This window comes from Athene cunicularia (assembly GCF_003259725.1).
Source record: "Athene cunicularia isolate RWA chromosome 1 unlocalized genomic scaffold, athCun1 chr1_part1, whole genome shotgun sequence".
In the NCBI taxonomy this organism is placed as follows: domain Eukaryota; kingdom Metazoa; phylum Chordata; class Aves; order Strigiformes; family Strigidae; genus Athene; species Athene cunicularia.
In genome coordinates this window covers 88,571,002-88,591,516 of record NW_020799091.1, presented here as the reverse complement: position 1 = coordinate 88,591,516, position 20,515 = coordinate 88,571,002, and the positions used below count along the sequence as shown (strand labels likewise).

General features: G+C 34.4%; 1 protein-coding gene across 10 annotated transcripts in view; it reads left to right on the top strand.

Annotated features, from left to right (window-relative positions):
• DMD (dystrophin) overlaps positions 1–20,515 on the top strand; it is a 1,208,820-nt gene that overhangs the window by 329,860 nt on the left and 858,445 nt on the right. The gene's annotated exons all lie outside the window — the stretch shown is intronic.

The following is a 20,515-nucleotide window of genomic DNA, read 5'->3' as shown; positions in this document are numbered from 1 at the left end:
GGTGTAGATAAGCTAATTCAAAGGATTTACGCACATTCACTCTAGTCAAGGATTTGGTACACACTAGCACAGATCAGTACAGGTTAGGAAAAAAAACTTCTATAGATCTGTTTTCATTGTAACATAACTGGGAATTCACATTGCCGTTTGCAAATGAATTGTGTGTAACACAACCAGCAAAACCAACCCTCTCATGAGCTTCACAGGCAGCTCTTTTCTCTTGGGCTCTGCTTGGGGTTAGGATTGTGCTGTCATTACTCTAGATGTCTTTAATCCCTTCTGTTCATTTGAGTCAATCTGTTTCATAGTCCTGCCTGGTTTTATTGGGTGTCTTTTTCATGGATTGGGTCAGGAAGGGGAAGATGTACCATCTCTGTGAATGCATTGCATTTTAACAAGCAATACTATGGCTTAGAAAAAGAAGGATAATGCCTTATGTGCATGAGCTAGTCCACACCATATACATGTTATCTCAGTGGGACAAACTACTTAAAGTCTAAATGTAGTATGTCTGAACTTCAATAAGACACTGTAAAAAAAATACTTTTCCTAGAAAATGGTTTGTTTGATGTAGCCACAAGTACCACTGGGGATTATTGTAACTGAAAGGGACAGAAAATCTTGGGCTTGGGCATGGTTTCTTTGTTGTACACAAATATTCCTGTACACATGTACACATTCCTGTTCATTCATTTTGGAGCATACAACATGGGTTAGGTCCTGCACCAGCTGGAGTTCCTGGCTAAGCTTGCCTCAGCTTCAGCATTACAGGATGATAGCCTGAACTTGTATACATCTTTTATATGGTAACAAGGAAGGGAAAAAGCTATAGCTGAATGTAAAAAAAAAACCCAAAAACAAAACAAAAAAAAACCCAAAACCCAAACAAAAACAACCCAGCTCTTTAATGCATTAAACCAAAGAAATTGGAAAAAAAATGGCGTTTCTGTAATAATTGTTTAAACATGACTCTACTGTCCTTAAATTGACAGACTTTTGTATAGTCCTCCTTTCAGTATTTTAATATCTTTAACCACAACCAAAATCCCTGCTTTTTGAACTCTGTCCTTTTCATAGGGTCTTTTGTGTGTGTTTGCAAAGGGCTTTGATAGCTGACGTATGTTGTGTCTATGCTGAATGGACAAATCCACACATTCAAATGGAAAAATCTCTTGAAGGATGGCTGACAAAAGTATTAAACAAAAAGAGCATGGTTGCATTAAAAATGGTAAACGTTAAATGCTACATGTTCTGTTGCCTGGAATTTATAAGGTAATTGTCCTAAATTAGTGTAATAGGGCTGAACAAGATATTGCCAGGATTAGAAATAGGCCAAGTCCCAGTTAATGTGTTGGAAGATCTCTGCCTTATGCTGAGAATTAAGGAATTCCCATGGTTTTGTACTTCATTAGTACAAGATTTTGTGCTGACGCGTGCTGATTAAGAATCACATAGAGGGTAAAATCCTGTCTGTTGTTCATTACAGTGTTGGAAGACTAAGTGACTCTTCCACTAGAAATTTTTTAAAAGCAGTGAAGAGTTGAATCCCACTGCAAGTGCCAGGACAGAGCATTTCCAATGCCAGTAACCTCATTCTCACCTGGTGTACAGCCTGCAGAGAACACAGCCACTGGTCAATATTTATTCAACATGAAATGGAACAGACACAGTAGTAGGCAATGGAAGCAGATTGGAAGATCTTCTTCCCAGCATGGCAGTCTTGTGTCAAGTGTTTTATACCAGCTGGGCAGGTAAAATTTATCAGCTTGCAAGCATCATTCTTTCTGATCCAGCCTTCTCTCTAGATTATTTCTGAAAAAAAGCTTCAGATTTTTACCAGCCTCACTGAAGGAATAAGTACTCTTCTGGTACAGATGGAATTGAGAGAGTATTTTTATTATGAAGTCAAGAACATGTTCTGTCAAGAAGGATGATTTCTTCTATCGAGAAGAAAGTTGAGTGAGGATTCACTGCTTTGGGAAATACCCATAACTAGGCCTGAGTTCCAGGTTATAAATTATGCCTGGAAACTTAAGGAAAGATTATTTCAAACCTCTGAAGTATTGAAAGTTAACTTAAAACCATCAGAATGGGGAAAACAGTGGGATTTTTATGAAAAGCTGCAATTTAACTATTACATAGAATTTAAGCATACAAGTTTTATATTATTCTTTCTATGCAATGATATTAGAGTTATTGTTTCTTGGGTTTGTTGTAAGGAATTCTACTTTTCCTAAAGTAAATGAATAATGAACAGTGCTCTTATTGACTGTTTAATCTTCAAAGCACATTCAAAATATTAATTAATCCTCACCAAAATCCCTATGAGGATTATCAAGCATTATCATCCTTTCACAGATGGTAAATGCAGTTAACATTTCTCCAGTAGTGCTGGAGAATACAACTTTTGTTTCCAAAAGCCCATCCAGTTCTGTCAATTTGTTTTTACAGCTAAAACCTATCATTACTGAGATAGCTGTGAAGTGGAAAAAACATTCTGGATTTTAACTGGCAGTTATATTTCCATACCTCCAAGTTTGTGTGAAATTTCTGTAATGCGCTCCTCTGAATTCAAGATGGTTTATTTTAAACATCAGAGAAGTTTAGTTTTAGTCATGGATGAGTTAGTTGCAATCAAATAGCTAGTTTTCTGAACATGGGCTTTTACTTAGCTATACTGTATCAAACTCCTTGATACATGGTTTAATAAAACAATAAAGTGATGTTTGACCCAGTCAGTCATCCTCTGAATTAAAGTTGCAGCTTAAAATTGCTTCTAATTAAGTATCAGAGTTGGACAATTTTTATCATTGAAAATTAAAAGATTCTTTGATATTCATTCTTTATGTAATTTGAAAATTAACTTTAAATTACATAATTGTCATACTTGGAAGTTGCTAGTTAATCTATGATCAATCTATTTATTAATTTGTAATTGATTTGAATTGGGGTCTTCAGAATATTTCTGAAATGTGAACAGAAATTTAATTTGGAGATTTAAATTTTATCTGATTCTGTGTGCATATTAAATAGTAATGTGCTGATAGAGATTCATCTTATTCTATATGGTAATGACAAATATGATAAACCAGTTAAGGCAACAGTACGTGGTCATATAGTTCTTGTTTTGAACCTCTTGTTCAGAAACTCTTTAAAACTTTTTAAGACCTAGTCCTTTAATCTACTGAATGTCTTCTGTCAGTTATATATTTAGCTAATAATAGTACCTAAGTTAAGTTGTTATGTATCTATTGGGGGAAGGCCTCTGATAACTAGAGCTTTCCACATCATCTGAGGATGCTCAACATCTCTAAGAAATAAGCTGTTATTTTACATTCATCCTACAGTTTGAGTCCTTTAACAGTATTTGAGTGGTGTGTAATAAGAGCTGCTTTAGCTGAACTGCTCTTCAGAGGTCCTGTCAGGTCTGCTTATCTCATACTGTTCTTCTCCTGGTGCTCAGCATGAGAAAATGGGTGGAATCTGGCTCTGTTATCTCTACTTAGATGTGCACTTGCAATGTATTGCTAGATAATGTGTTCCGTTTCTGCTGCAGTGTGGGGCATAAGAAAACAAAGCACTCTGTCAAATGTATCCTGTTATCAATGGGCAGATGATCATTCAGTATTATGAAAAGGTGGCCCTTTTGGAAGAGACTCTAGGTTGCTCTGAAGTGTCAGATGTAATTGGAAAATCAATGAGTACAGACTGTTCCCTGAGGGCACTCATCTCTCTTGGTTGCACAGACTGAGAGTGTGGCATGGAAGAACATCCATCCTGTCAAATACAGCCTGACAGTAGTATCAAGGTTACTGTACTTAATTTGCTACTAGATATATCAAAGTTCATATACGTTTGCTTTTTCTGTGTTTTTGTATTGCAAGTATTCTACTGGGAAATGTTGGACAAAATTGGTATTGGACAGTTTGCCATGATAAATGAAAACAAGGAACTGCAGAATTACTCTGCCATGAACTATAGTCACTGGTGTGATTTTTAAATCTTTCCTTTGCAGAATGTTCATCACCTTTCTTCAGTACATTTTTACTGTATAATCAGTTATCACTCCACTGACAAGTATTAGTCTGTTAGTAACTTATCATAGGCTGACAAGTGCCAGAATTCATCCTGAAACAGATAGTTGGCTTCAGTGGCTGAAATACTGTATGACACATTACTCTGACCCACAACTTGACATAGATACTGTGGTTAATCATTCAATTTCTAGTCAACATGTAGTTGTAAATATGATTCTTGGTGAGGTTTCCTTGCATTAGCTTTTGTGTTTAAATCAACAAAAGAAAAATCAGTTTCTGTACAACTCAATCCTAATGCTAAGGGAGTGTTTTAAGACATTATCTGTAGGTTTTTTTGAGATGTGTGTATATATATATATATATATATATCTGTATTTAGTTTTTTATATATATATATATATATATATTTAAAAAATAAGCAAAGTGATGGTGATTAATTAGAATGTATTAATCAGAATATATTGGAAAACATGGAACCTAAGCATAATGTAAATGGTATGGAATAATGGGTGGATATTGTCCTGGTTTCAGCTGGGATAGAGCTGCTTTTTTTTTTTTTTTTTTTTTTTTTTTTTTTTCTTCCTTAGTACCTAGAATAGTGCTGTGTTTTGGATTCAGTATGGGATTTGCTTTGGGAAGGATGTTGATAATGCACTGATGTTTTTAATTGTTGCGGAGAAATCAAGGACTTCTCAACTAGTGCGCAGGTACACAAGAAGCTGAGAGAGGGAGCATAGCCAATGGAATACTCCCTATCATACAATGTCATGCTCAGTATATAGATGAAAGTTGATCAGGAAGAACGCTCTTACAGGATTGAAGTTTTGGGTTTCTCACTGCTCTGGGACCTCTAGCCAGGACCGAGCTGAGCATCAGTCGCCTGGTGGTGAGCAATCTTATTGTGTATTACTAGTTTGTATTTTCGATTATTTCTATTTTTATTTTTTTTTATTTGATTTCATTTCAATTATAAAATTGTTTTTTTCTCAACCTACAAGTCTCTTTACCCTTCCTGTTCCCTCCCAAATTCCCTGGGATGGGGGAGCGCGAGTGAGTAGCTATGTGGGGTTTGGCTACCATCTCCATTTAAACCATAACGAAGCCAGAAAGCACCCTGGATCAAATTAACTAAGTTTTTTGGTTTGTGGGGTTTTTTTTTTTTTCAGGAAAAAGCTTAACCGATTGTGTAAGCATAATTCGCTGTACCAGTTTATGTTAACAATTTGGGGAAATTGCTATATGCTACATATGCTTACTTACATAACTTATTGTATATGTAAGACTTACAGGTTAAGACATATTTACAGAATGCTTCCCCAGCAGACATACACATTGTCACAAAACAAAAGGAGAGTTTCCAAATTCATTACCTGTTATTTGTACTGTTCTGGGGGATTCTTCCATAGTTTCTTTCTGAGCCCTTTAGAGATAACAAGGCCTGCGGGATTGTCTGACAAAGTGGGACAAGAACAGCTTCTAACCTTGTGATGAGGTCTTTAACCTAGTCATGTCAGGGAAGGGTTGCAATAAGCTGAAGAAAAGACATGTAGAACGGTGAATAAGTGTTTGGGAGACCACATGATGAGATGGCTCTCAGCTTCCCCATGTAAAAACCAGTACATAAAAGCAAATGACACGGGAAATGGGGACTTGGAAGTCCGTGCACAGTTTCAGAGCTGTGACATCACTGGGATTCCAGTCATGGTGGAATTGCTCGCAGGACTGGAGTGCTGCAGTAGTTGGATATAGACTTTCAGGAAATATGAACCAAGAAGGTGGGGAAGAGAGCTGGTGCTCCATGCAAAATAGGGGCTGGGAGAAAACTCTAGGAAAGGAACAGGAAGATCAGCCAGTGTCGAAGTGCTTTTCAACAACAGAAACAGAACATTGTAATTGGTCTTATTAATAAATTAGCTTTGTGAACTGTTAGGGTAACCAAGATTGTCAATTCATTTTGGATTGTATATGCAACATAACTTCCACATTACATAGTCTGGGGAGGTTTTAAAGATTGTGTGAATCATCATTTCTTTATATCCATGTTCCTCTTTGAGATTCCCTTTGAGTGATGAATTAGAACTTTTTTTCTTTATGTACTCCACTAGGAACTGAACTGACACTATTGATTTATTGCATATTGGCTACCAAACAGTCATAAGATGTTCAGATGGTAGTGATTTTCCATTCTTAACTACTTGGGTTTTCTTTGAAGTGACCTAGAGGTGAGACACCTCATTGTATATCCCTGAGTTATTTGATGTTTTCTGAAAGGTTTAAGGTCTCCACTTACAACTACCTCGTTATTTGACTACACTGGTCACATACAAGAGAGAAACAGAAAGTATATAAGTCTTCTATAGATTTCCAATTCTCATTAAAGTAATTTCTTTATAATGTTCCACTCCCGACTCCTGAATAATATCTGGTGCAATGTTCAGTGCAGCACAAAGAAAAGAAACAATTAATGCTTCCGAAAAATCAAACTCTGACTAAATCAATAACTCTGTTGGATAACTTGCTAAGGCAGGGACATTTTTACAAGAAAATATTACTGTCTATGGCATATTAACACTTTATAAAAGAAAGGCAATAAAAATACATTTATTATAAACAATTTGTTTAAAAAGATTACACAGAAATACTGATCTACCTCTTTCATATTTTCTTTAACAGTAGCTTCATAAAGCTGTAATGTTGGGGTAGACTTTAAGATTTAATGACAGAACACAAACATGACAAAAAGAGCCTGACCTGTAAGATCTTTGAACATGCTTCAGTAGTGATGCACAACCGATGGTTGCTATTCATTATTTGCCAGGAGCACACAGACACTCTAGAACATATGTTTTTGTGAGTATTTGTCTTTGATTCTGCTTACTTTATCTTCCTCTTGTTATCCTGGTGCAGGATGTTTCATGTTTGTGTTACTTGTGTATTGTATATTTAATACCTTTTTTACAAGCTTCTTTGTTAAATGATATCCTTGTTAATGATATCCTTGTTAGCACTGAAGTTCTGGTGGAAATTTGTAATAATTTACGGAGGGAGTAAGGACCTATGTATACTACTGTTGCATCCCTTTGAATTGAAAATTACAATGTGGATGAGACTTAATCGTGCCTTATTAACAAGGTAATATTCTTAGTCATCTAGGATTTAAGAAATACAGTTAAATTCTAGAGACTTTAGAGTTAGTTGCTCACTACATATTGTTTGCAATGCCATGGCTACAGTGTTTAAGTTTAATTTCATTTACCTGAGCAGTCTGACTGGAAGGAGAGGTCTAGGTATACTAGAAAGTTTGGGGATGTTTAACTGTTGTGTTTGTCTGGTGGTGTGTATTAGATTTGCAGAAGAATGCATTTTTGCTGTTGTAACTACATCTACTGAATAATAGCTGTGTCAGACGGTATAAAGTTTTCATGCTTTCAGGTAATTATTCAAAGGTTTAAAATATAGGTCACTTCTTTAGCCATGTGCCTCAGAGTTGACAACTTTTTTGTATGCCTGCTGCTCTGATGCTGGGGTATCTAGTCATTTTGAGCTTAATGGGAGGAATAGCGTAGGGAAGGTACTTTGTCCCTGCTGCTACTCTCCCCGTCCTTGAAAAAAACTGAATGTTTCAGTCTCCACAAAGTCTGTTGCTCAGGACTTAGAAATGTGTGATTTCTAAGGCATTAGAACCTTTCATGTTTCCTGAACATGTTTCTTGAGGATCCAGAATATGTATTACTAAGCTATTAACATTGCAAATTAATGAAACATGCCACTTCTCTTGAGTGGTGTCACATGCTTGTCCTATCTGAATCCTGCAGGCTCATTTTTTAATGTAATTACTGCCTTTTTGCATAAATGAGCTAAATTCTTAGTGTGCTGGGCCAGCTTGCCCATCTGCTTGGAGAAATACGGTTGCACAACCAGTCCAAAAATTTTTCGGGAGTTATGCTTAAATAAGGACCAAAACCAAATAATACCTAAGCAGATTAAGGTCCATTTTATGTTTAATTTGTGCTGTTTACAAGATTATTTGTAAAGAAAAAAGCATTGCATGTTATTAGTTTAAAATTTGGAGAGGTGCTTGGTTTTTCCTTTTTTTTGGGGGGTTTTTCCATTCTGCTTTTTTGTTGTTTGTTTAGGGTTTTTTAATCAATAGAAACAAGTTAGTGACAGAAGACACTGGTAACCTTTGTTTTACAAGAAGGTTGTACTCTGCTTAAGGAATGAAAGCCTCCCAGTAGGACTGGACATTCATTTCATGTATTTAGGTATTTTTTAGATGTTTTAGGCTGTGTTTCAAAACCTAATCTCAGGTCTTCAGAGCATTCTTAGTTCTTTGCCAAGGCTACCTCTTCTGCATAATTTTTAGATGATGTATGCTTTCTTAGTTAATAACCATTAAATCCTCTCTTTATATTTGGACCAAGATCAGTCTCACTAGTGCTGGGTAATTAAAGACAGACTTTAATAAAGTGTTGGCCTGCAGTGCTCTCATTTATAATCCCAGGTTCTGCTCCTATTTACTGTAATCATGAACATTGCTTATTCTCTTCCCTGTAGCAGCTATATGTACTGCTATTCTCTGTACCTGTAGCATTGTTTGGTTAATTGTTCAGACTAGAGAAGTCAATTCTAAAATCACACATGCAGAACTTTTTGAGGACATCCTTTAACAAACTTTTTTTCCCCCAAACTGCTAATAAAAGTTTGTATTTAAATTGTTTTGACTTTAAAAATGTATTTTGTTTTAAAGAACATAAATTAAAGCCTTGCATGACATAACCTCTTTAACTATTAATCATTAACTGCCATGAAAAGAAGTAAGACTTCTTCAAAAGAGGGAAAATAACAGCAAAACTTTGGTGGGTAGCTTGACTTCAGGGTGAAAAGTCTACAATGAGTCTATAATCTGCTAGAAACTAAGTCTTAAAGAATTTAAGGGTAGAGTATAAAAAGGTGTATAATCCAAATCTGATTTGAAGGAGCTAGGGGGCAGGGGGGGAGACAGAGAAAGATGAATATCCCTGTTCTCTAGCAGATTTCTGTTAATGCGTTATGAAGTCCCAGTAAAAAACCAACAACAACAACAAAAAACAACATAGAAAAACCAAAACAGTAGCAAGGAGTTACACAGTTGACTGTGAGAAAGTGAAGTGAGTTAAGTAGACATTTGGGTAAAAATTGGACAAATGTATATTTGTTCAGTTGGTGAATTCAAAGTTTATGTAATCTCATCCATTTAAAAAAAAAAAAAAATTCAATAAATTCTAATTAATACTGGTAAATTAAAGAGAAAGGGATAATAAATAAATTGTGGAACTGATAGTTCTACCATATTTTTGCCGGAGTATATAATCTATTTGTTCTATAGAACTTTTACGAGTTCTATTTTTGTTATTCTTCTCCCCTATTCTTTATTTCCAAGTTCTTCTGCCTGTTAAAATATGCACTAACTAAAGTTTGATTTAACCTGGATAATTTTTGCTGTGTTGTTTCATAGTCCTGTCTAAACCATTTTTAAGGTTGCTTATATTTTCTTCATTAACATAATAGGTGATAAATATGTGATCAAATTGGTTATTGTTCTAATGCATTTGTAAATCCTATTTACATTATGTTGACTGCATGAATTAGTCTCTAGCTCTCTTTCACATGCTCTGTTGATGTATTAGTACTTGGTGAATATCTGTATGTATACTATATATGCAAAAGCTCTGTCACATCTTTAGTGTAATTATTTATCGGTTTCTAGCAATAATCAGACATGGCATATTATTTTTATTGTTAATTTTGCTAGGTTATTGCATCCACATATTTCTACATAATTGGATAATTGACATCAAGGGAGTAGAGTTCATAGGAAGAAAAACATGGCACTATGACAGTAAATTGTATTAAAAATGTATAGGTGAAAAATAATTAAGTGTAATGTAAAGGGAGGGGGAGGAGCATAACATGAGCAATCTGATGATGCATTGAGTCCTATTACCTGAAATTTCAGGTAATGTCTCATTATAATGCTTTTATTGAAGTCCTCAAGTTCTGTCATAAGCGGTTGCATACTTTGCTTCTATTCTTTTGCCTCTCTCAGAACCTCACTTTCTAGAGGTGACAAACTTTTCTGGATTTTTAGACTATATTTATTCAGGTTTATTTTGTTCTGTTTTGTACTTGTGCTATCATTGTCCTTGAGCTTGAGCTTTTTGCTCTGATTGGTTTTACCCCATGGTGTATTTATAAAGAACACTTATACCTGCTCTCAGCATTCATTTGACTAGACTCTCAATGGGTTTTCATTCTTCTTGACGTTGTCTCCTACTTAACACTAACTCTTTTATGTTCCAACCCAATTTATCATTCTTGAACATGTCTGATCAGAACATAGAATTCCAGATCAGATCTTAATGCTTTGTGCAATAAAATCAATATTGTCTTTCTTGAGGATTAATCCAGTTTATCTTCTGAAATTTATATTTAAAAAAATAAAGGTCCTGCATTTTAAGGCTGTGATCTCTCTGGTTCCTTGAATGCTCAGAAGTATGAGGTATTTTCAGAAGATCTCTTGTATAGAATACCATGTATATTTGCCACAGTTGCAGCTATTCTACCAAGTTTGACAAGCGTAATTTTGCAAGTATCTTAATATGCATTCAGTTCAGGCCTACATCTGATCTTATGTACTATTGCTTGCCTTCGCTGGACATAGAGATGCACCACTTGGGTCTTCAGAGAAACTGTGCTTTATTTACAGTCATTCCTGTGCAATCTGAAGATTGGTTACGTTCTATCCCAACATTTGTATCAGTTCTAGAAATGACAACTCTTTGTATCAAAATTTGCATTCCAGTATCTGATCTAATAGACTCAGAATGTCTCTAATTCACGATCTGTTGGTGATAAAATTTACATTTGAAAAATGTAATTTTCCAGACTGTCTTGTTGACAATCACGCTAGAAATGTGAATAGAAGTTTACTTTTATGCAAAACATGAGCAGATGTTTCCAGATGAAAAAGTATTAAATTACTTAAGCGCATGGGCTTGAGATGTTCTGAATGTTCAGTGTGAACAGTTCTCTTCCCTCTGATAATTATACTTAAGGTTTTTCTTCTTAAATTGCAAGCTAGTTACATATAAGTAACATTCTGGAGAATGGAATGCATACAGTGAATAACCATTTGATCAAAACTTGAATTTTTAAAAAGCTGCTGGCATGACATATTTTAGACTGCTTTTCTTTATGATCAGCCTAAGGAAAGGGATCATCACATTAATCTATTTGTTTCACTCTTAGTGAAATAATCCGTCAAAAATTAGAAATCCTTCCTCCACTGCATTTACAGGAAATTCTAACCTTTTTTTTTTAGCATCCTAAAGCATGATAATTATGATTGTATATAAAATCATATCACTTGGGTTACAACTCTTTCAAGATGTATTTGCAATTTTAAAAATATACTTTTTAAGTGGAGGCTGTCTTTTTGCGGCTGCTATAGTTAACTTTTAAAGACCCCATTTGTCATTTTGATACAGTTGATGTGTCATGCATAGAGAAGCCAATATTAACTAAGTAACTGGTCTTCATTTAGTTGCAGCAACAACACATGCAGTGGTAAAACCCAAGATGTATAGCCAGAGGATCAGCAAGAATCCTCCTCTTTGAATATAAAACTGATACATCAAATGAATTTGTACAGATTAATTCCTGACAGTGATTTTTTTTCATGTTAGATAGTCCAAATGTAACCAAACCTTAATAGATAATACAGTTTTCTAGCCTCTTGTAATGATATTGAAAGATTCTCTGAATTTTTCTGTTTTAGTTAATCAGACTTTCATACCCTGTGAAAGTATGGTCTATTATATATAAAAAGTATGCCTTGTATCTGTAAACAATACTCTGGAATAAATGAGTGAAAAACAGTAATTTTCATAGAAGGTACTAATGTACACAATAGATTTTATATATTTTTTTTTTATCTGTAAGTAATTTTACACCTGAAGTTTGCTTAAAGTTTGCAGTTTTTCTGCATAGAAAATAAGCTACATTCCTTAAATCTTTCTGCTGCTTTCTTTTTTTTTTTTTTAATAAATCAAGACAAAGCCAAGAACAGCTTAATTTTGATTTATATCCAAATAAGTCTATCTTTTACATTTTTTAATTGTATTTTCTCAGATTTCATTAAAAAAACCCAATTGTCCATGGGGTTCTGAGGGGAGGAGTATGAGCTATGTGCAGTAATATGCACCATTTTTTTTGTGTCTGCTTTGGTAGAGATTAACATCAGGTGATCACTAACTTGCCCTGATGTTAGAAATATCCCATTTCGGATGGGAATAAAAGGGAGGTATATACTGTAGAAGCAGAATCCCTGTAATTCTGCAGATATCAGTGAAGGTTCTAAGTTGCTTCTCTTTGATACAGTGGAATTCCTTCTATCCTGACAGCATTCGTATTTCCATTTGTGTCCACAGATCTTTCTGTATGGGTTTATAGATTGAAATCCCATCTTTTGCCAAATAAATATATCGGAGTTGGAAAACAATCTTCTCCTCAGATCTCAGACAGAACTAACAAAACCTTCTTTTATTCATGTGCTAATAAAACAAGGAAACTGGTATATGTCATTACAGTTTCTTCCCAAAGTACTATACAAAAATAGCTTGAAACAGTATGGACTCTGAATGCCTTTATAACTTCAAGATTGTGATCTTAATTTCATAATTTAATCCCAACTGTAGTGTATTGTTTCATTTTGGGAAAGCTTCCTAGCAAAAGATGAAATACTTCTAATTCTGTCTCATCTTACACCTAATATCTTAGAATAATGCTGTTTTCTGGTGGCTTTTGACTGTTACCTTCTCTTATTAAGTATGGTATCATGCATACAGTATGCATAATGCGCTCTGTTGTCTATTCAGAGTTATTTAGATTCCTATTACCATTTTTCATTTACCTTTATTGTTGTGATGGGTTTTTACAATGAAATAGAAGTAATGAGTTTATTTCCATAAGAATTTATGAAATCTTTAGTCACTGGATTTCAGTCTCTTATTTTTCTTTTTCATAGTTACCTTTCAGATTTATTGATTACAAAACATCTTATATGCTAAATAAATCATCTTAGTCTGACCAAAATTTATAATAATGTAATTAACAAAGCTGAATGTTAGTTTGTACATTTCTGTTGTCCACTTCATTTTAAATAATTGGCTCACTGATTAATTAATTTTTGCTCACTGATTATGCTGGCTTTTGGAATTGGCTAATACTGACTTAGCTCTTCAGGTTCTTCCATTAAGTTTCACAATTCTTGCAACCACAGATTCAGCAAAGCATATATTGTGCATAAAACTGTGCAGCAGGAAAACAAGTCAGGGTTGGAGCTAACCTTCTAAAAACAATTTTTTACTCTGTGTGTGTGCACAGTCAGTCCCAATAGGCAAAGATCTTCCTGATACTGCAGTAACTAATAATATGGACTTGTCTGGAGTCAGTATTGTCTAGCTTTTAGAGAATATCTACAGAGCGTTTTATGAAACTTTATAGCAAGAAATACTTTTTCGGTCTTTGAATATTGTTGTCATAGTTTCCATCCTGAATTAAATATACCTTTAATAGGGATCAACAGGAGAGAAATGCATAAGTAAAAACTCTTCTGTCTAAATATTTATAAATGTAAAATGGAAAACATATACTATTTTGAAACATTGGTCCATTTGCTTTCTCAAATATTGACCTGTTTGCCAAGAATATTTGAGATATCAGCAAAATTATTGTTTAGGTGCCTGCTAATGCTACAATTTTTTTACACTATTCCTGACTAGGTATCAGTCAGCAAAACTCTCTTGATCTCTCTTTTCTTTCACGACTCTTCAGTAGGTCCTAGGTGTTAGGGTGTATTTTGTTTTTCTTTTCTCTGTCCTGTTCCACCCCCACCCCCCTCCACTGCATTTGCATTTGAGGGTTTTGAACAACTGAACTGCAGTTTTCAGCAATGTGTATCAGTATCGTGAGACAAATATTGCCTTTTATTTGTTATTTAAGCAAATTGATGAGCCATGCTCACTCCTCATTGACAAAAATATTAATATACAACATATATGATTGAAACATTAACATACACCCCCCCACTTTTTCAAACTAGCCTTTTATTCCATTGCCTTTTTGACTTAATTTCTATCTCTGCTGATAAAAAGATGCTTATGCTGGATACAGCTTAGGGTGCAAAGGCTGTCATACTATTGAATAGATATTTAACACTGAAACTGAAGAAAAATAAGGATCACCTTTACTGTTCAGCACAGGTATTAAGTCTGATTTTACAGATTTGAAAACCAGAGATAGTGTCAAGTTCACTCAACCAGGACAGTGCCAAGACTCCTTCACACTCAAGCAAAAAATCAGAACAGACATTCATACAGATGTAACATATTCTCTGCCACTAAATTTTTTAATACCAGATACTCTTGAATCCCACAGCACTTTAATCCCACAAATCCTGACCTGCCTTTATAATTCTAAAAGGCAAACACAAATGTGTTAATCTTCTGAAGAGATTTTCTTCATGCTGCTGTTGTGACCTCATTCACCACGGCCTACAAAGGACAGCTGTGGTCAGCATTTTGAAAGTATTCTGAAGGTCTTAACTGTAAGGTTTAAAATATTTGCTTTCCTAAGGAATGGTCTGTTGAAAACTTAATGTCATTTTCTTCTGGGAGTTTCATACTAGTTTGAAGTGAACGAGTGTTCATATCTACAGAAAAGAAGGAACAGAACAGTGTCACTATCTGTGTGTAGGTCACCACTGGGCTGTCCTCCAGGTTTCCACCTGGTTCCCACTTTCAATTATCTGTATGTATATTACTAACAATTACTATGTAATATACTGTATGTATATTACTAACAGTTAATTTTGTAAAATTAATTTTTTGCAAAACTGTGATCACCATATTATTCATGTAGGCCACTGAACAGCCTTCCAAAATTTTTGACTTTTGCTCAGTGCTGTTCCAAATTATATTTTGATTGCTTGTCTATATCACCGGCAAGAACCGGAGCCATTCAGATTTGGTTTTTTAATTTTAACCTTCTGTAAGATTGCAGGCTAAATAAGTTCTTTACCTCTCTACTTAAGAGAACTTTAATTCACTGTTATTATCAGCAGGAAATTGAATGTGCTGAATTGCACAATACAGCCTTCCTTTTTAGATTTTAACTGCCTTCTCCCCAAGAGACTGTAGACACATAGATTTTTGTTTAATTAAATATCTTACCCTTAGTTGGAAAGTGCACTGAGTTCATTTTAGATAAAAGACAGCAGTTGTCGGTTTAAATTTCCAGATTTCAGTATTTACAGTTCTGATGTATTTGGTAAATCACTCCATTTTTGTTTCTCTACAAGGCCACCACTATTCCTTGATATTACTTGTAAATATTTCTTTCATTCTGAATTCAACATGCAATCTACTAACAAAGTACAAAAACAGGGCAGAAAACAATTAGAAGTTTAAAAATGAAGCAGAAAAAAAGGTCAATACTTGCAAAGCAGACACTGCAGATACTGGCTGACCTTTGAGAGATTGCAGAGTTTTTATTGCTTTAAGGTCTTACTGGCAGCAGTGAGTGTTAGTACAGTAAACCATTACCACTGCTTTTGTTCCTGCTGTTATCGTTACCATTAATATAGCGTTAATATAAACATGGATTACAGAACAATACTGGTTTGGGACAAGGTGCTATGTTAAGGAAAAGTTTTTATACGTTTAAGAAAAACAGTTTATATTTTTTGCCTGGTAATCTTGCTTGTTTCTTGGTGTTCAAATAAGAAAAAAATAAATTTAGTCTCATACTTTCACGATCAAGAAATTAAGAAGTTACCAGTGACAACAAATCTAAGATAGACCTGATGATTCTGCGATACATTAATGCCTGAACATAGACTTGTTAGTAAGTGACTAAAAATATCTATTTGAAGTACAAATTACCAAATATAGAAATTTTTCCCCCTTTTTCTTCCTTTTTTTCTTCATTTTGGGGGTAGTGTTTTGAAGATCTCTACAAGTCTAATGCTTTCATCTGGGAATGAAACCTTCCTTGTTTTTCTTGCTATTTAACATCTAGCAGTTATGTTTTGACTACTACAGTCTCATACACTTTCATACAGTTTCAATTGCTGATATAGGTTCAACCAAATCAAAATGTGATCAAAATACATGACGTGTTTTATGGAAGCTCACTCGAGAGTTTTGGTGAGCCTTGACAGACAGATTATCACAGGCGTCTTGAAAGGATTTTGAAAAATTCACCCTGGTTCTTGAAGCTAAAGGTAAAATATATAAATAAAAATAACTTGTAAACTGCCATTGTCATTTTAAATGCCCTCATCTTAGATACTGCAGTTGAAGTTGGCGCCATAGTGGGAGCTGCCATACAAACACTGAAATTCCTCCTGTAATGAGTTTACAGTGTTGAAACAATTATTTTACATGCCAGATCCTGTCTTATCTCAACAATGAGAGCTTCTACAGTTAGCTTATCTGCCATGCATCTTTTAAGTCCTTTCTAAACAGATGCATTTTGAGGTAGAAGTAGGATTGTTTTCAGAAAATCTAATAAATGTTAATGTTGTGTTAGCATCAATAATAAGTCTTAAAATGAAGAAATCTTTGATAGAAAAAAACCCATCCTCCATTTATCAGGGAAAAAATCTGCATAATCTCTGAAAATTCAGATCAAATTTGAGAATCTCCTTCAGTGTTGTGGAAGGTAGGGCAATGGTTTTTGGGTATGATTTTTAAAATCTCATGATGGACAGCACCATGAATATTAAAATATTGGGATTTTTTATTATTACTGTTATCATGGGAGCCAACAGTATTAGGTCATGTCTAGGATTTAGAAGTTAGATTTCTAACTAATCACTACAACTTTTCTAATCACTTTGTGATTATCTGAAAATCCTACCTACTTCATTTGAGGACAAGAGATTTGCTGTATTTTTAGGGCACAAGTCTGATCTTGCTTCTCTGCACTGTATAAGGTAAAGTATGTTTCAGAATTTGTGTCTCAATATAAAGAAACCACATCAGCAATTTATGTACAGTAATAAAATCTTTCTGGCAATGCAGCAGTTACTTAAGCTTATTTCAAAGTTACTTTGCTACTAGTTTGATATAGAGTGAGTGGAATCAGCACAAATAGCTTCAGAACTGTTATTTGATCAAAACTTTGAGAAAGCAAAATATTAATAAATAGGAATGGCTATATTATAGGTAGACATGTTTGAAAATCGGAAGCAACATTTGCATGAATGCTTGTAATTTGCGCTCTCTATGTTGCTGTATATACGTAATTTAACACTATGTAACAAAATGCTGGATTTTGTTCTTGCTGGTAGACCTGTACAGTACTTTTTCATATAGAGCTTATTTAGGTGTGTTATATCATCCTCACTTTCATTTATCTCTCAAAAATGCTTCTTTCCTCCAGAACTGGGCATGCTGGCACGGAATTGCTCATTGACAGAACATACAGAGCAAAGAAAAAACACTTGTGTACTGCAAAGCTTATAAAAATTGGCTGTTGGATAATTTTTTGAAGAGTTTGACTTTTTTTTTTTTTAATTGATGTACTCTTTTTGGCACTGCATCCCACAGAAAAATCGGCTTTGGAACATTTCAGGTTTATTGTAGTCACCCATCCTCAACAAACAAACTTGTAATTATGTTCATAAGAAAATTAAAAATATTTACTGATTATAAAAAAAAAAAAATCAAGCTGAGTGAACATTTATTGGGCAAATTGCTTCCCAAATTAAACCTGTAATAATCCTTTAAAGGCAGCAGAATTTAAGTGTGGATTGGTGTTTATTTCATGGTTTTGAAGTTCTGTGGTGAGACCAGATTCTTCCTGCTCCTTTGGACTCTAGATGTAGAGGATGTTATCATATATTAAAATTCATTGTCAAATTCTAGCTCTTATGGCGTCTCCTTAGAATCAGACAGGTTTTTCAGCCTGTTTATTAGAAGTGTTTTGTTTTATTTCTCTTCGCTTTCTCAATTTGACTGGAGACCTCCTCTTGAGAGACTAATCTCTATAAATGGTCAGAGTGTGTGAATATTTTTTCAGAGGGTGCATGTAATGTCAGGGCCTTGTTCTGTATCCTCCAAAGGAGTTTTGTTTCTTTCACTATAGAAGATGCTTAAAGAAACCACATCTTAATAAGTAAGCTTATGGATCACAAGATGCACCAAAAACTAGTTCTATGAACAGTATGCTTCATGTGACATATTTCAGTCTGAGTACCAGAAAGTCACCGTTTTCTTTTGAAAAATATTAATCTGTCAGCATAAAGTTTGCTCTCAATAGCTGGAATACTCATGCTGGAAACTTTTCCAATACTTTTGTAAGCTGGAATGGTTTTCAGAACTCTCTGAAGTTGTTCAGATTCTTGATTGATGAACACATTAATAATATAATTTGTACTAAAGTTATAACTTCCCATTTTAAACTCTCTTTTGACTTGTAAACTAATTTGATTTTATTCTCACTTATTATTTTCAATGCTATGCTGAATGGTCATTGTCAAGAAAATGGATGAATGTATTCAGAAAGTATTGCTTCTGAGCTGAATTTGGAGAAGATATCTTGTATTTAAAAACATTTCCTGGATAATTCCTTTGTTTTGTCTTTTTCTCTCAAAACCAGTATCTGAATAATGACATAGTCTACGCACATTGACTTAATTTTCATAAATATTTTCTGTATTTCCCAAGAGTTGGAGATGAGCTTTTAGAAGGTGTAGGTTGGTTTGACAGATATTTTGCCCCCAGAAATGAAAGCAGACACATTTCCAAGGAATTAGAGAACTTCCTTGCAAGCAAGTGCTTAACTCTAACTTTATCCACTGCCTAACTACTAGGACTTCAAATATCCAACAATTGGTAAAGACGATATGTTAGACCAGGATTCAAAAAGCAAAAAATGCAAAGGCAAAGGCATAGTACAAGATAGCAGAAGTCATTCCTGCTCTGATAATTCAAGAGCCAACAAAAAAGAACTTTGAGAGACAGACTGATATCCCAGTTGGTTGTTGATCTACTTGTTGTGATTAAATAATTAATTTTTTTCCTATTTGCCAGTGGGTTCTGACAGTAGCATATGTACAGATAGATAGAATGGGTAAACAATTCTTGGCATGTATATTGTTTACAAGGTATGTGTTTTATTGTGCAAGATATTTGTGTAGATAAATGATAAGGTATTTGTCTATTTATCAGAATATTTTGAAAAGGAAAATAATGAACAAATAAAAAAATCACAGCTGGCACTAATGTCTGTTCTTTTAGTGTGTACTCTTGCCCGCATAAAGGCATGGATATTCTTGTAAACATCAATTAGTAGTGGACACTGAGTATAACAGAATGGTCTTAAAATATTAATCAGAAGATAAAAAGATGGTAATAGCAAAATACTTCCTGGTCTGAATTCTGTCACAGAACTGAAGCCTGTAGAGACCAAGGGCTGTAGTTTGACTTGATTTGGAAAAGTCATGTTAGTTTGTTTTAAATGAGCCTATTCTGTGTACTGTGGCCACCAAAGCAGTAAATCTCCTAGGGGTGGGGATGTTAAAAGGAATGGGCTATTTTTTTGAGCCAGTTCTATGTAGAATAAAACCTTCAATTATCTTTTATAATCTAATTATCTTTTATAATCTATCAACAGAGGTATGGGAATGGGTTAGAAAGCCAAACCAAAAATATTGACAGGATATCTTTTCTTGATTTCCAGATATATATGAAACTTTTAACTTCAGGTGTTTTCTGCCATGGATTCTGCATTCTAGGAAGACAGAATGAGATGCCACCCTGTAGCATTATTGAGAGTGACAGAACATATTAATTTATTTCTTTTTTTTAACCCTGAACTGAAATCTTATCTAAGACAGAATTGATCTAGGACAGTAAAAATTCATAGCTCTTGGCTTTCTGCCAGTGCTCATTGAGAGACACTTATGGAATTAATGCTGAATTTCTTGTACAACACTTTACGTTTTGATTCACTAGACTGAGTGTAGGAGGTAAATGTCAATGGCAAATAACAAAGTAACTGCTTCAAATAGCTGCCACATGCCTTACATTTTTACAAATTGTTATTGACTTGAAATATTGAGTCAGAAAAAACACTTTTCCTGCTGATATATATCATAGCTAAGTGCGAAGCCTAAAATTGTCTTTGTGTTTACGCAGAGTTTCTTGTACTTACTGCTAAAGTCCACAGAGATTTTAGAGGACTCCTTTTTAGAGTTGTTCTATTATGGATTTTAATGTATGTGAATATCATGTTCCTGAGATGTTTCACAGACTTCATGAAGAATGTAAGACTCAGAATATAAAAACTGTATAACTATATTAGAGCTTGGCTTCAGTAGTTGTTTTGTATGAACCCATTAGGTAGAAATACCTGTACATCTCTTCCCC